The sequence below is a fragment of the Myotis yumanensis genome, unplaced genomic scaffold, assembly GCF_028538775.1.
Source record: "Myotis yumanensis isolate MYYU_CA2020_CCGP unplaced genomic scaffold, mMyoYum1.0.hap1 SCAF_9, whole genome shotgun sequence".
Lineage (NCBI taxonomy): Eukaryota > Metazoa > Chordata > Mammalia > Chiroptera > Vespertilionidae > Myotis > Myotis yumanensis.
This window is the reverse complement of record NW_027223760.1, coordinates 38,420,043-38,433,840: the sequence shown is the minus strand read 5'-3', so window position 1 is coordinate 38,433,840 and position 13,798 is coordinate 38,420,043. Positions and strand designations below refer to the sequence as shown.

Sequence of the window (13,798 nt, the reverse complement as noted above, 5' to 3'; positions counted from 1 at the left end):
TATTGATTTTTACAGAGAGGAAGGGAGAGACAGAGAGTTAGAAACATCGATGAGAGAGAAACATCGATCAGCTGCCTCCTGCACATCTTCCACTGGGGATATGCCCGCAACCAAGGTACATGCCCTTGACCAGAACCGAACCCGGGACCCTTCAGTCCGCAGGCCGACGCTCTATCCACTGAGCCAAACCGGTTTCGGCAGAAAGTTGAATTTTAATGACAAAATGTACCAGTGAAAATTACCCTCACAAGTAATGTTATTTAAATAATGAATTTCAGGATAACAAACTGTTTCCTTCTAGGATCAGTATAGTCTAATAAGTATACAACCTTTTAAAGGACCATATTCAATCAGTTCTTTATTTTCAGGATACACAAATACTAAAGTTATGCCCTCCAAGGATTGAAATTGATTGGATTTAAGCTAAATTCAATTAAGGAAATTAAACAGGTTATGAAATGTGACATTTACCATTCATTCTGCTGAAGGTTTGATCCAAGAACCACAAGATTCCATTATCAAATTTTCTGCAGGTAAATTATTTATGCAAATTCTAAGTTCTAAGATAAAAAATTTATGTCTCTATTATCTTCATTGCATGGATGGTCATCACTGAATGTCATATTAGTTTTGTCCAAAAGTAAAAGCCGTAAGTTGGTTGGCATAGTTACCCTCTGAGCAGTTTAATAACAAATGTCCCACTAAAAGTATTATTCCTTTCCCATTTTAACCCAGTGGTTTCCTTTGTTTATCTTGAAGTATTGATGCCTTACCAAGCCAAAGGTTATGATACATTTTGAAATAAAGCTAGAAAAAAAATTAAATCTCAAACATTTCAGAGTACCACTAAAAAAAGCAAGTCAATATCCAGACCAAATCACACCAATCGCCAGTATATTTGATGCAAACAGTAGACATAGTGAGAAGAAATAGACAAGTTTTTCTTGCCCAAATCTCTGCCAGCTCTTCAATCTTGGAACAGCATAAACTGCATACAAACTTGCTTGGGTGTTCATTTTACCAAAAAGATTAAGTCAGGTAATAATTGCATAACAGAATTAATTTAACCCCCCTCCCAATAAAAAGGCCATTGTTAGCTTTTTTTTGTCACTTTAAAGGGATTTCTGAGTTCCAATAAAAACTAATAAAAACTAATCTTAGAATTGAATGATCCCTTATTTCTCTAAGAGAAGGTATCAATTCTTATCCATAAATGTAACAGAAGAAATCATTTTATTTCCCACCCAATATGAGGACTTTTAACCACCTCCACACCTGCGAAATTAAGTGGATTACTTAGACTCTAAGTCTTAGAGTTAACCCCTCCCTATAGAAAATAAATCTCTCACATATTTTTCAGATTCAGGACACAAAATTTTTATCAGGTTTATAATGATTGGCCAAATTTTCTGGGCATTATGTGTGTTTTCAAGCTGTTGTTTTTAGCCTCAGAATCCCTTGTTTAAATAGAACCATTTTCAGAAGCTACATATGTAAAATAATTGGAGGCAGAGGAGCTGAAATTGGAGTGGGTGGGAGCCAAACCCACCTACTTGGCCCTCTCCGGGGCCTGGAGGCTGCTCTGAGGGGTCTCAGAGGAGGAAGCTGCTTCAAACCCTGCCCTGGGAAAATCCTGCCCATCCTTCTCCCTTGCTTTAACTTTTTCCAGTCTCAAGCCAAACTCCATATGTTTAATTTATCCAGTGACACATGCTATGCTTACTTAATTCTTTGCTAGGACACAGGATTTCTTTTTTTTAAAAATTGTTTTATTGCTTAAAGTATTACAAAGAGTATTATATATGTCTCCTTTTTTCCCGCCCTTGACAATCCCCTGGCCTCCCCTACCCCCCAGTGTCTTATGTCCATTGATTATGCTTATATGCATGCATACAAGTCCTTCGGTTGATCTCTTACCCCGACACAGGATTTCTTAAGTTTATTTCTTCCTTTAAGGCTATACCTGCATTTCTACTCTATAATCTCCACTGAGCAGATGGTCTCAGCAGACAGTGTGGAGTCCCTATAACCTCATCCAGGAATCTAGCGAGCTGACACCCACCAAGAATCCCTGGAAGGCATGGGAAATAGCAGCACAGATGTCCAGAAAAGCCCTGTCAGAAGCTACAAGGATCCCTAAAGTTATTTTTGCAGCAAACGCCTACACTGAAGGCAAGGGAAGATTCAGATGCAAGTTACAGCCCTACAGGACCCTGGGCCACACAGCCTGGCTGCAGGCAGCTCTGAGGGTCTCCCTCCCTGCTTCCCTGGGCTCAGCGGGCACACTCAGTGGCATGTGTGCCCAATGTTCCCAAAGACAGGCTTCCGTTTCCCTGCTTGCTCCTGGGTCTGGCCCTGCAAGGGACTCCATAAAAGTTAAAAAATGAATGGGCACAAAAGCCACAGATAACAGTGCAGGAAAAAACACAGGTAAAATCCTAAATGTGTCCTGTTGGGATGCAGATAACTTTCTTCATTAAAGGTAATCCCAAACCTTTAAAAGATACAATAAACACGTCTTGCATTATTTCCTCTGATATTAGGTAGAGCCCCCATCGCTACCAAATCCTCTTACCACAGTCGCAGGGTGCCTCCGGCGATGACAGCAGTCCTCTGGGCTGCTGGGGCTTGAAGGAAGGTCACCCAGCCCCCTGAGAAGGAGTCAGGGGCAGGCAGCAGAGCTAGACTGCAGGGAGATGGAGCCGTTGGCATCTCCCTGGCACCCAGCGCCCTCCCACTCTTCCTCTGCTGGCCGTGAGCTGTCACGTAGTCACTGGTCTGTTTGCACAGGCTTTCTCTCGGTTTAAGTCGCCTCGCTCTGCTGTGAGCTCCTGCTCCCTACAGCAGCGGCGCGCGCGCGCGCACACACACACACACACACACACACACGGCACAACATTGAGGCGCCGGGACCCTCAGGAAGCGGCCTCTCCCAATCCCAGGTTCCCAACCCTTGAAGACGTCCCTGGAAGTCCCGCCGAGCCAGGTCCCCGCGGGGACAGCCCTGTCCTGTCCTCAGCCTCCCTCGTCGACCTCCTGGCTCCATCTCTTCCTGCCTGAGACTCCGTGCACCCCCCGTCTGGGCCCGAGTGAGCGCCTGTGCAATGAGGACGTGCAGTGTCTGTACCGCAGGCGCTGGAGGCGATGCAGCGGGACGACGGGGGCTGGGGTTACTAAAAACCGCTACATATTTTAATAGATTGATATTTTAAATAAATGTATGTGTAGTTTGTAAATTTGATTTCTAATGACTTGAATTATTTGAATTCCTCGTCCCGAGCCTCCGCTCGCCAACCGGCGAACCCTGCCGCGCGCACCCCGGCACCGCCGCCTGCTCCGGCCTCGCTGGGGGCGCCCTCGCCACGTGGGGCCGCCGGGCCGTGCTGCCCCCTGGCGGCCGGAGCCGGAGGCCCGAGGCCGGCGCCGCACCTGGCCGCCCGCGGCCGCTCTAGGAACGCCGGCCTCTCGGTGGTGGCGCGGGGTCGCCGTCTGGCGCCTGGGAAGGGCCGTCCCCGGAACCCCGGGGTAGTGCCGGAGCCGGGCCGCTGCACCCGGAGACCAGCCAGTATCCCGCGTTTGCTGGTTTCCCCCCACGCCCGGCCCGCTGGGGCCCGTGAGTGGTGCAGATGCGGGCGGGTGGCGTGCACACAAAGGGCCGGTCCCTGGGCCCAGCAGGGTGCAACGGAGCCGAGCGAGCCCCACCCCCAGGGCGCAAAGCCACTACGGAGGACAGGGGTACAGAGCCAGTGCCGGGGGCGCGGGGACAAAGAAAGGAGGGATGGCCCCAGGAATTTACCCGAGCGAGCGGCAGCGTTTATAAAATCCTTTCCCGGGCGGCAGGTCCTTTTAACGACTGTCAGTTAAGCTAGTGGCAGATGCATTTCCACCACGTGCAGGTAGGTGGGTGCACCTTGAGGAGCGCCCTGGTGATGGGCTGGACCTTTCCTGGTCCTTGAAACATTTTCAAATATTTGTCTAGTTATGTCCAAGAGGTCGACTTGCCCCGTCAAAGGATATGGACACTTTTTTTTAAGGCTTTTTATGCATATTGCCAAACCCGTCTCCAGAAGGGCATCCGTTTACACTTGTTCTCTGGTGGGTACCTGCAGGCAGAGGTGGGAATCGGGAAGGCGGCCCCTTGAGGGAGAGGGAGGACACAGAATCACCTGGTTCCTTGTGAGTGATGACCATGGCCTTGGAACGGTGGCCTGGGCCAATATTGTGAGGCCTGACTCAATGCTTTGAGAATGTTGGGCCAGCGGAATCATTTGAAAATGCACATTTGCTCATGGTGTTCTGTGGTGTTTGTTTTGTGTTTTGTTTTGTTTTTTGGTTAATCCTCACTGGTTGGTTGGTTGCCTCCTCCTTGACTAGGAATTGAACCTGTGACCCTTCTGTGCACAGACAGATGCTCTAACCACTGAAAACACCAGCCAGGGCCCTAAGAGTAGTGGTTCCCGTTGCTCTTGGGGTAAAATCCAGAATCTCCTGAGGGCCCACCAGGCCCCGCCTGCCTCTCCAGCCCTATCTTGGGCTGGGCAGTTGTTTATTAGTTTCCTAGGGCTGCTGTCACCAAGTACCACAACGTGGATGGTCTTATACAACGGACATTTATTGGCCAGATAGAAGTCCAAAATCAAGGTGAGGTCGCAGTTGGTTCTCACTGGAAGCTCGGGGAGAATCCGTTCCACCCTCCCACCCAGCTTCTGGTGGCGGCCGGTAACCTTTGGCGTCCCTTGGCTTGGAGACATATCACTCCAGTATCTGCCTCCAGTGTCACCTGGCTTTCTCCTTGTGTGTCTCTATCTCTGTGTCTCTTCTTATAAGGACAACGGTCATATTGCACTAAGGGCCTACTTACTCCAGTATGACTTCATCTTAATTTAATTACATCTGCAATGGCCCTATTTCCAAGTGAGGTCACATTCTGAGGTTCCTGGGAGGACATGAATGGTAAGACACTATGCAACCTCCAAGACGCCCTGGCCCTGGCTCCACCCAGGCTGCCTGGTCCTCCTGGACTACTCACCTCCTAACTAGCTTCCCTCCCTCCTGCAGGGTGTTGTGGAAATGTCACTTCTTCAGAGAAGCTCTCCCGAACCTATGACACGCGTGTCAGAGGTGACATGCAAACTCATTTTTTTGGTTGATTTTTCTTTGTTAAATGGCATTTAAATATATAAAATAAATATAAAAAATATAAGTCTTTGTTTTACTATGGTTGCAAATATCAAAAAATTTCTATATGTGACATGGCACCAGAGTTAAGTTAGGGTTTTTCAAAATGCTGACACGCCGAGCTCAAAAGGTTCGCCATCACTGGACTAGGGTCACCCTGCCCTGGTCTGTGGGCTCACAGCACTCATCACATGGTATTTGAAGAGGTATCTGAGTGACAGTGTGTCACCCTTGCATGTGCCTCCTCTGGTATAATATGGCCTCCACCAGGACAGGAACAGGCCAACTGGAAGAACAATAACAAACCTAAAATCGTGGCCAAAGAGGCTATCACGATAGGACAGGCCAGAGATGACAGGTCCCAGGAAATCCACTGCAGAAAGCCCATGAGGAAGGCCTCAGAGCAGTGGCCCCTGCACATGGCCGGAGATAGGTCTGCATTCAGACCAGGCTCCACCCTTCCCTAGGTGGCACATGAAATAAAACCCACTGCTGACCATGCCTTACAAGACCCTATATTGTGACCTGCCTCACCTCTCTGACCTCTGCTCCATTCTGTCCTGCCCTGTCCCTTCCCTGCAGCTGCACTATTACTGTTTATGCTCCATAATCCTGCCTCGCTAGTTCCTGCCTTAGGGCCTTGGCAGTCATTCTACCCATAGCCTGGAATGTTCTGTATCCAAATTCCTACATACTGGTTTCTTATCAGTCAGACTTCAGCTCAAACTGTCACTTCCCTGAGCACCCCATCTAACTTCCACCGTCTTCCATCACACCACCCTGCTTTACTAGTATTTCCCTACAGTGTTTTCAGTGTCTGCAGTGATCTGGTTCATGTATTTGCTATCTGCCACCTTACACCTCTCGGAATAGAAGTTCCATGAGGGCAGGGACCGTGTTTGTTTGCCTTGTTCACTGCTGAGCCCTCAGTGCCTAGAGTAGAATTTGGGATGCAATGGGTCCTTACTGTTTGTTGAATGAATGAAACTTTCATTCATTCAACTTGTTGGGGAGCACACAAGACTTGGTTGGAAAGTTTGTAAGGAGGTCATTCTGAGAAAAGCGAAGTGCGCCAAAGGCCACCTGCCCTGTTTATCAGAATTCTGACTTAGGAGAATGCTGAATGACCTATCCAAACAAGTCTGTGCACATGCAGACCCCCAGGTGTTTACTGGAATCCTTATGCTTAAATTTTTGGGTGTCCTTGCTTCAAGAATACTACAAACATGTGTGTTCTCCCAAGATTACTTACCCTACTGATTATATCTTAAAGATAAACTTTATCTCAAACTGCTGTTACAATAAAAGCCTAATGAGGCAGGCAATCGAGGCTGCCTGGTTCCTTTAGCCAGGCAGTCCCTTAGCCCTCTCTTTCACAGCAAACGTGTTGGAGTAATCCATTCATTCTTCACTCAGGGTCTGCTGGTCAGCCCTGGCATCAACTGAATGTTTTTCATCTGTAAAATAGGGGTAATCTTAGCTACTTCATGGGAGACAATAATTTTACCTGCTTCAAAGAGTTCTTGGGAGGAAGCTGTCCATGCAGTGCTCCCAACAGAGTAAACACTCGACATATGTGAACCTTGATTAATATCTTAGATTGACACACATCCTAACTGGAGAGGTAGTAGACAGCAGATGAAGCTATGTCCTCATCTGCAAAAAATGGAAATAAATATCCGTTTAAAAGCTTGAATGAGTCCTCACTGGTTTGGCTCAGTGGATAGAGTGTCGGCTTGTGGACTGAAGGGTCCCAAGTTCGATTCCGGTCAAGGGCATGTACCTTGGTTGCGGGCACATCCCCAGGGGGTGGTGTGCAGGAGGCAGCTGATTGATGTTTCTCTCTCATCGATGTTTCTAACTCTCTATCCCTCTCCCTTCCTCTCTGTAAAAATATCAATAAAAAATATTTTTTAAAAATTTAAAAAAAAATAAAATAAAAAAATAAAAGCTTGAATGAGTGCTATATAAATTATGCATATTTCTCAAATTAGTGTCCCATTGATCCTTTTTATCATAAAGCAATTATTTATGACAATAGGAAATTATGTCAATAGGAAATGGTATTGCTTGCCATTACTAAAAGGGAATATGCTTAAATTTGTAGTATTTATTGGTTGTTTTGATTTTGAAAGTAATACATTTTATGCAGAAAATTTGGAGACTATCTACACTAATAAAAGAGAAACATGGTAATTAGTGTATGACCGCTACCCTTTTCATTGGCTAATCAGTGAGTATATGCAAATTAACTGTCAGCCAAGATGGCGGCCGGCAGCCAGGCAGCTGGAAACGAACATGAGGCTTGCTTGCTTCAGTGACTGCGGACTCCAACGTTCCCCGACTGCCTTGCCGGCCTCTGAGCCGGCAGTTTAAAACATTCTAACAAATATAGAAGCTAAACAAATGACCGGGATCTCAGAGCTGGAGTTATACATTGTTTTCATTATAGAACGCTCAGCAGCAGAAGCCTCAGAGCTAGAGCCAGAGCTAAAGCTGGCCCAGAATAAAATAAAAAAAAAGAAAAAAAGGAGCGGTTGGGAGCTTCAGTCAATCGCCAGCCTGAAAGCAGCCCTCAGCCCCTCACCCAGACTGGCCAGGCACCCCAGTGGGGACCCCCACCCTGAAGGGTGTGTGACCAGCTGCAAACAGCCATCATCCCCTCATCCAGGCTGGCCAGGCACCCCAGTGGGGACCCCCACCCTGATCCAGGACACCCTTCAGGGCAAACCAGCCTGCCCCCAGGCCTCTATCCTATATAGTAAAAGGGTAATATGCCTCCCAGCACCGGGATCAGCAGAGCCGAGAGGTCTCCTGGCACCGGATCAGCATGACAGGGTGCAGCGCCCAAACCCCCTGATCGCCCTGCGGCTCTGTGTGTGACAGGGTGCAGCGCCCCAACCCCCCGCCCCCCCCCACAGGCCCTGCCTCTGTATGTGACAGGGTAGAGCCATAACCTCCCCATCGGCCCTGCCCTGAGTGTGACAGTGGCTGCGCTCCAACCCTCTGATCAGCCCTGCTCTGTGTGTGACGGGGGCAGTGCCCTAACTCCCCTATCGGCCCTACTCTGTGTGTGACAGGGGGCAGGGCCACAACCTCCCTATCTGCCCTGCTCTGTTCGTGACAGGGGAAGGCGCCCCAACCCCCTGATCAGCCCTGCTCTGTGCCTGATAGGGGGGAACTCCCCAATCCCCTGATTGCCCTGCGGCTCTGTGTTTGACAGGGTTCAGCGCACCAACCCCCTGATCGGCCCTGCTCTGTGTGTGACAGGGTGCGGCGCCCCAACCCCACCCCCCCACAGGCCCTGCTCTGTGTGTGACAGGGTAGAGCCATAACCTCTCCATTGGCCCTGCCCTGAGTGTGACAGTGGCAGCGCCCCAACCCCCTGATCGGCCCTGCTCTGTGGGTGATAGAGGGTGGCGCCCCAACCCCCCTCCATGGGCCTTGCTCTGTGTGTGACAGGAAAGAGCCATAACCTCCCCATTGGCCCTGCCCTGAGTGTGACAGGGTGCAGCGCCCCAACCCCCGATCTGCCCTGCTCTGTGTATGACAGGGGGCGGTGCTCCAGCTCCCCTATCGGCCCTACTCTGTGAGTGACAGGGGGGAGCTCCTCAACCCCCTGATCGGCCCTGCTCTGTGCGTGACAGGGGGGAGCTCCCCAACCCCCTTATCGACCCTGCTCTGTGTGTGACAGAGTACAGAGCCCCAACCCCCCTGATGGGCCCTGCTCTGTGAGTGACAGGGGGCAGCGCCCCAACCCCCTGATTGGCCCTGCTCTGTGAGTGACAGGGAGCAGTGCCCCAACCCCCCATTCGTCCCTACCCTGAGTGTGACTGAGGGTGGCATCGCAACCTCCCGATCCGCCCTGCTCTGTGCATGACGAGGTGGCGCCCCAACTCCCCAATCGGCCCTGCTCTGAGCCTGACCAGGGGCTGCACTTAGGGATTGGGCCTGCCCTCTGCCACCCGGGAGCAGGCCTAAGCCAGCAGGTCGTTATCTCCTGAGGGGTCCCAGACTGCGAGAGGCCACAGGCCGGGCTGGGGGACCCGCCCCCGCCCCCCCAGTGCACAAATTTTTGTGCACCGGGCCTCTAGTAGAAGAGTATAAAGAAGAAAGTTTTAAAAAGTCACCCTTATATAGAATAGTGCAGCCACTGTGGAAAACAGTATGGAGTTTCCTCAAAAATTTTAAAATGGAACTGCCTTTTGACCCAGCAATCCCACTTCTGGGAATATATCCTAAGAATCCTGAAACACCAATCAAAAAGAAAATATGCACCCTTATGTCCATAGCACCGTTACTTATAATTGCTAAGATCTGGAAACAGCCCAAGTGCCCATCAGCAGATGAGTGGATAAAAAAGCTGTGGTACATTTACACAATGGAATACTATGCAACTGTAAAAAAGGAAGGACCTCTTACCTTTTGGGACAGTATGGATAGACCTGGAGATAATTATGCTAAATTAAATAAGTCAGTCAGAAAAAGGCAAATACCATATCATCTCACTAATACGTGGAATCTGATTAACAAAATAGAACCAGAGGCATGGTTATATGATACAGATTGATCATAGGGAAGGTAGGTGGGGGGAGACTGGATAAAAGAAGGTGAAGGGATTAGCCAACGAGCATATATGCATAGCCCATGAACACAGACAACAGAGTGATGAAGACCAGGGAAGAGGTAGGGGGCTGGATGGATTGGGGCAAAGGAAAGGAAATGGGAGACACCTTAATAGCATCATCAACAACAACAAAAAACACACAAAAGTCACCTATAATCGCCCTCTATATTTTTTTAGCCCTCACCTTTATGCCATGGAGAAAACAATGCAAATGTAATTGTATCAGAGAGGAAATGTGATGCCAGCAGGCCGGTGGAAGGGACAGCTAAGCATGTAGGCTGTGATTATCTTTTCACTAAATCTGCATATATACCGTGGTGTTCTCCCACTTCCGGATTTCAGGTGTCCTGTCCTTGGGGCTGTTTTCAGTCTTGGGTTTCAGTAGATGTTCTAATATTTACTAGGACAAGTCCTCCAACACTGCTCTGTTATTTTCAGTTTTCTTAGCTTCCGACATCTATTTTGTTTTGGGGAGTAAATGGCCCACGTTTTGCTTACTAGGTCTGTCTTCCATTTATATCTCAGGTAATGAGTAAGTTTTAAAAAGACAACATTTGAAGTAGAAAAAGGACTAAGAAGGTCTGGGTGGTTAGGAGAGGAGGGAGGCTGGGGAGGTGGGCAGTGAGTGACATCAGAGAATAGTGGGAAGAGGAAAGACAGGTGGCGAATAAAAGAAGAGAAAGAGAGGAAAAAGAAAGAAGGAGGGATGAAGACAAGATGACAGATGGAGGGCAACTGACAAGTGAACAAGGTGGGCCAGGCCCTCAGACCCAGAGCTTGGTGTGGGAAAAGGGCTTTTCCCTCTCAGTAATAAGAGGGTACCTAGACCCCTGCTATCTCTCACTGTGAACAAAAGATTGTGACCAAATTATGGATGGATTCACCAAACTTGGGAAAGAAAGTGGATTGGGCTTCAGAGCAGAAAGGCCAGTTTGGAATGACAATGGATATGAAGCTAATGATGCAGAGGCTGTGATGGTTTTTATGGTCTGGGTGTGGCTGTATGAGTATAAAGGTATGAGTGAAGGAAAAGCACATACCTGGGGGTATAGCTCAGGGGTAGAGCATTTGACTGCAGATCAAGAGGTCCCTGGTTCAAATCCGGGTGCCCCCTTTGTGTCCCTTTTTCCAGGATTCCAGGCTCCCAGCAGGCTTCCCTGGTCTCTGTAGATCCAGCATCCCCCCAAGAATGAAATTAGGACCCTCCCTCTCCTCTTGACTCTGTGCCCTCTGTTAAAATATGTCTTCACATTCTTATATCATCCTCAGAGGAAAACTACAAGATAGGTGTTTTCATCATTAGTCCTCAATCACCACCACCATCACCATCCTTATCATGGATGACGGTGACACAGAAATTTGAGGCACCTTGTCCCAAATCACAAAGTGACAGAATCAAGAGTTAAATGACTACCACTAGTCGTTTAGCCAGTAGTTTGTGACTACTTCAAAAAAAGAGGAAACCAAAGCAGTTATAAGATAAACTAGAGGCCCGACGCACGAAATTCGTGCAAGAGTAGGCCTTCCTTCCACCGGCTGCTGGCACCAGCTTCCCTTCGGCTGCGGGTAGACACCTGGGACCCGGGCTTCCCTCGCAGCCCTGGCTTCGTCCGGAAGGTCGTCCAGTCTAATTAGCATATTACACTTTTATTATTATAGATGACTCTTGGGAGGTAATGTATAGCATGGTGACTATATTGTGTATTTGAAAGTTGTTGAGAGAGTACATCACCCAAGTTCTCATCACAAGGGAACAAATCCTAACTATGTATGGTGAAGGATGTTAACTAGACTTACGTGATTTCTTTTTACTTTACTTGTATTAAATATTTTCCAGTTTTATTGTGATATAACTGACATAAAATTGTAGTTTAGGTGTACAACATAATAACTTCATATGTGTACATATTGCAAAAGGATCACCACAATAATAACAGAGTCTTAATTTTTCTCTGTATGCTATTTTGTACATTTTCAATTCTGTGCCATGTGAAAACATTACTCGTACAAAAGCTAATGAATTCACACATTTAGAAAATCTCAGTTCAAGTGCTCTGACTTCCAGAAGCCGCTTGGGTCCTCTCAAAGTTCTGATCCCCTCTGCCTTTTTGGGCAACCCCATTATAAGAGGGGGAGGAGTTTACAGGGAGGTAGGGGAAGGGGACTGCTGATTGTCACAGGGCTGGAGAAGGGTTGACCTTGAGGCAGCAAAGCCCTAAACACCCATCCTCCAAGGGCAGCTGAGTTGTGGCAGGATGAAGTGGTAGTCGTTTAACTCTTGATTCGTCACTTACTCTGTGATTTGGGGCAAGTTGCTTCAATTCCCTGTGTCACCGTCATCCATGATAAGGATGGTGATGGTGGTGATGGTTGGGACAGTACTACCACAAATAATTTTTAAGTCATACATATGAAGGTCTTAGAAGTTTATCTAACACATTGTAAGTGCTCAATAAGCATTATAATAGGTGTCTAGGGTGTGGCTGCTTAGTAGAAAAGTCCTGAGGAGGCCTAACCATTCCAAGAGGGGGTATAGCTCAGGGGTAGAGCATTTGACTGCAGATCAAGAGGTCCCTGGTTCAAATCCAGGTGCCCCCTATGTCATTTGACTTTTACTCCAGTGGAAATATATCTCCTTGTTATCCCAAAGACCAAGCCTCATGGAATCTAAATTTCCAACACTTGTGTTAGAGACTTAAGTGTCTCTTGTGACATTCATCATGCATTTCATTTTTACCTCCTCAGCCATACTCATTTGCTGGAGAGGTAGAGTAAGTCTGTCCTAGGCTTTCTCTGTTTCTCTAGTGCCTAATTATTACCATCCTGATTTTATTTGTTTATACCAAGCTTGCTTCAAAAAATAGGATTTGAGGCAGCTTACAATAAAAGATGCAATAAAAGTCCAACTGATCAAGCAGGTATAAAAAGGCAAGGGCTTACTTATATGAGGCAGTCAAAGTCATAGAGATGGAAAGAATCATGGGAGCCAGGGGCTGGAGGTGGAAGGATGGGGGTGTTATTGATTAATGGAGACAGTTTCGGCTGGGGAAGATGAACATTTTCTGGAGCAGGATGGTGGTAATGGTTGCACAACATTATGAATTACTTAATACCACTGAACTGTACACTTCAAAGTGTTATGTGTATTTTACCACAATTTTAAAAACAGAAGGCAAGCCCTGGCCAGTGTGTGCAATAGTTAGAGTGTAGGCCCAGGCACCAAAGGGTCATGGGTTCCATTCCCGGTCAAGGGCAGGTGCCTGGGTGCAGGTTCCATCCCTGGCCCCAGTCCAGGCACCTGTGGGAAGCCACCAATCTATATTTCTCTCTCTCTCTCTCTCACTCTCCCCCACTCCCCACCGTCCCCACCCCCGCTCCCTCTCTCCCTTCCACTCTCTCTAAAAATTAATGGAAAAAATATTCTCAGGCTGGCCCGGCCGCCTTGGCTCAGTGGTTAAGTGTCAAGCTATGAACCAGGAGTTCACAGTTCCATTCCTGGTCAGGCCGGGTTGCAGACTCAATCCGCAGTGTGGGGCATGCAGAAAGCAACCAATCAATTATTCTCTCTCATCCTTTACCCTTCCTCTCTGAAATCAATAAAAACATGTTTTAAAAAATATTCGCAAGTGAGGATTAACCAAAAAAACAAACAAACACAAAACTGAAGGAAAAAGAAAAGGCAAGGACTGAATGTTTAGAAGAAGTTACTACTGATGACTACAAAGCTTATTATCTCTGAGCTTCCTGGTCATCAAACCAGGAAGTGAGAACATACTCATTCATCAATTGAGTAGTGTTTTATTAATCTTAGCTAGTTTGGCTCAATGGATAGAGCATCGGCCTGTGGACTGAAGGGTCCCAGGTTCGATTCTGGTCAAGAGCACATGCCTGGGTTGTAGGCTCGATCCCCAGTAGGGGGCGTGCCGGAGGCAGCTGATCGGTGACACTTATCATTAATGTTTCTATCTCTCTCTCCCTCTCCCTTCCTCTCTG

At 47.8% G+C, this 13,798-nt stretch overlaps 2 non-coding genes across 2 annotated transcripts; both read left to right on the top strand.

Annotated features, from left to right (window-relative positions):
* The first annotated feature begins 10,847 nt into the window (after nucleotides 1-10,847).
* TRNAC-GCA (transfer RNA cysteine (anticodon GCA)) lies at nucleotides 10,848-10,919 on the top strand. Its single transcript has one exon. It is a non-coding gene; the product is annotated as a tRNA-Cys (tRNA).
* A 1,412-nt stretch (nucleotides 10,920-12,331) lies between these two features.
* Nucleotides 12,332-12,403, top strand: TRNAC-GCA (transfer RNA cysteine (anticodon GCA)). Its single transcript has one exon. It is a non-coding gene; the product is annotated as a tRNA-Cys (tRNA).
* The last annotated feature ends 1,395 nt before the right edge of the window (nucleotides 12,404-13,798 follow it).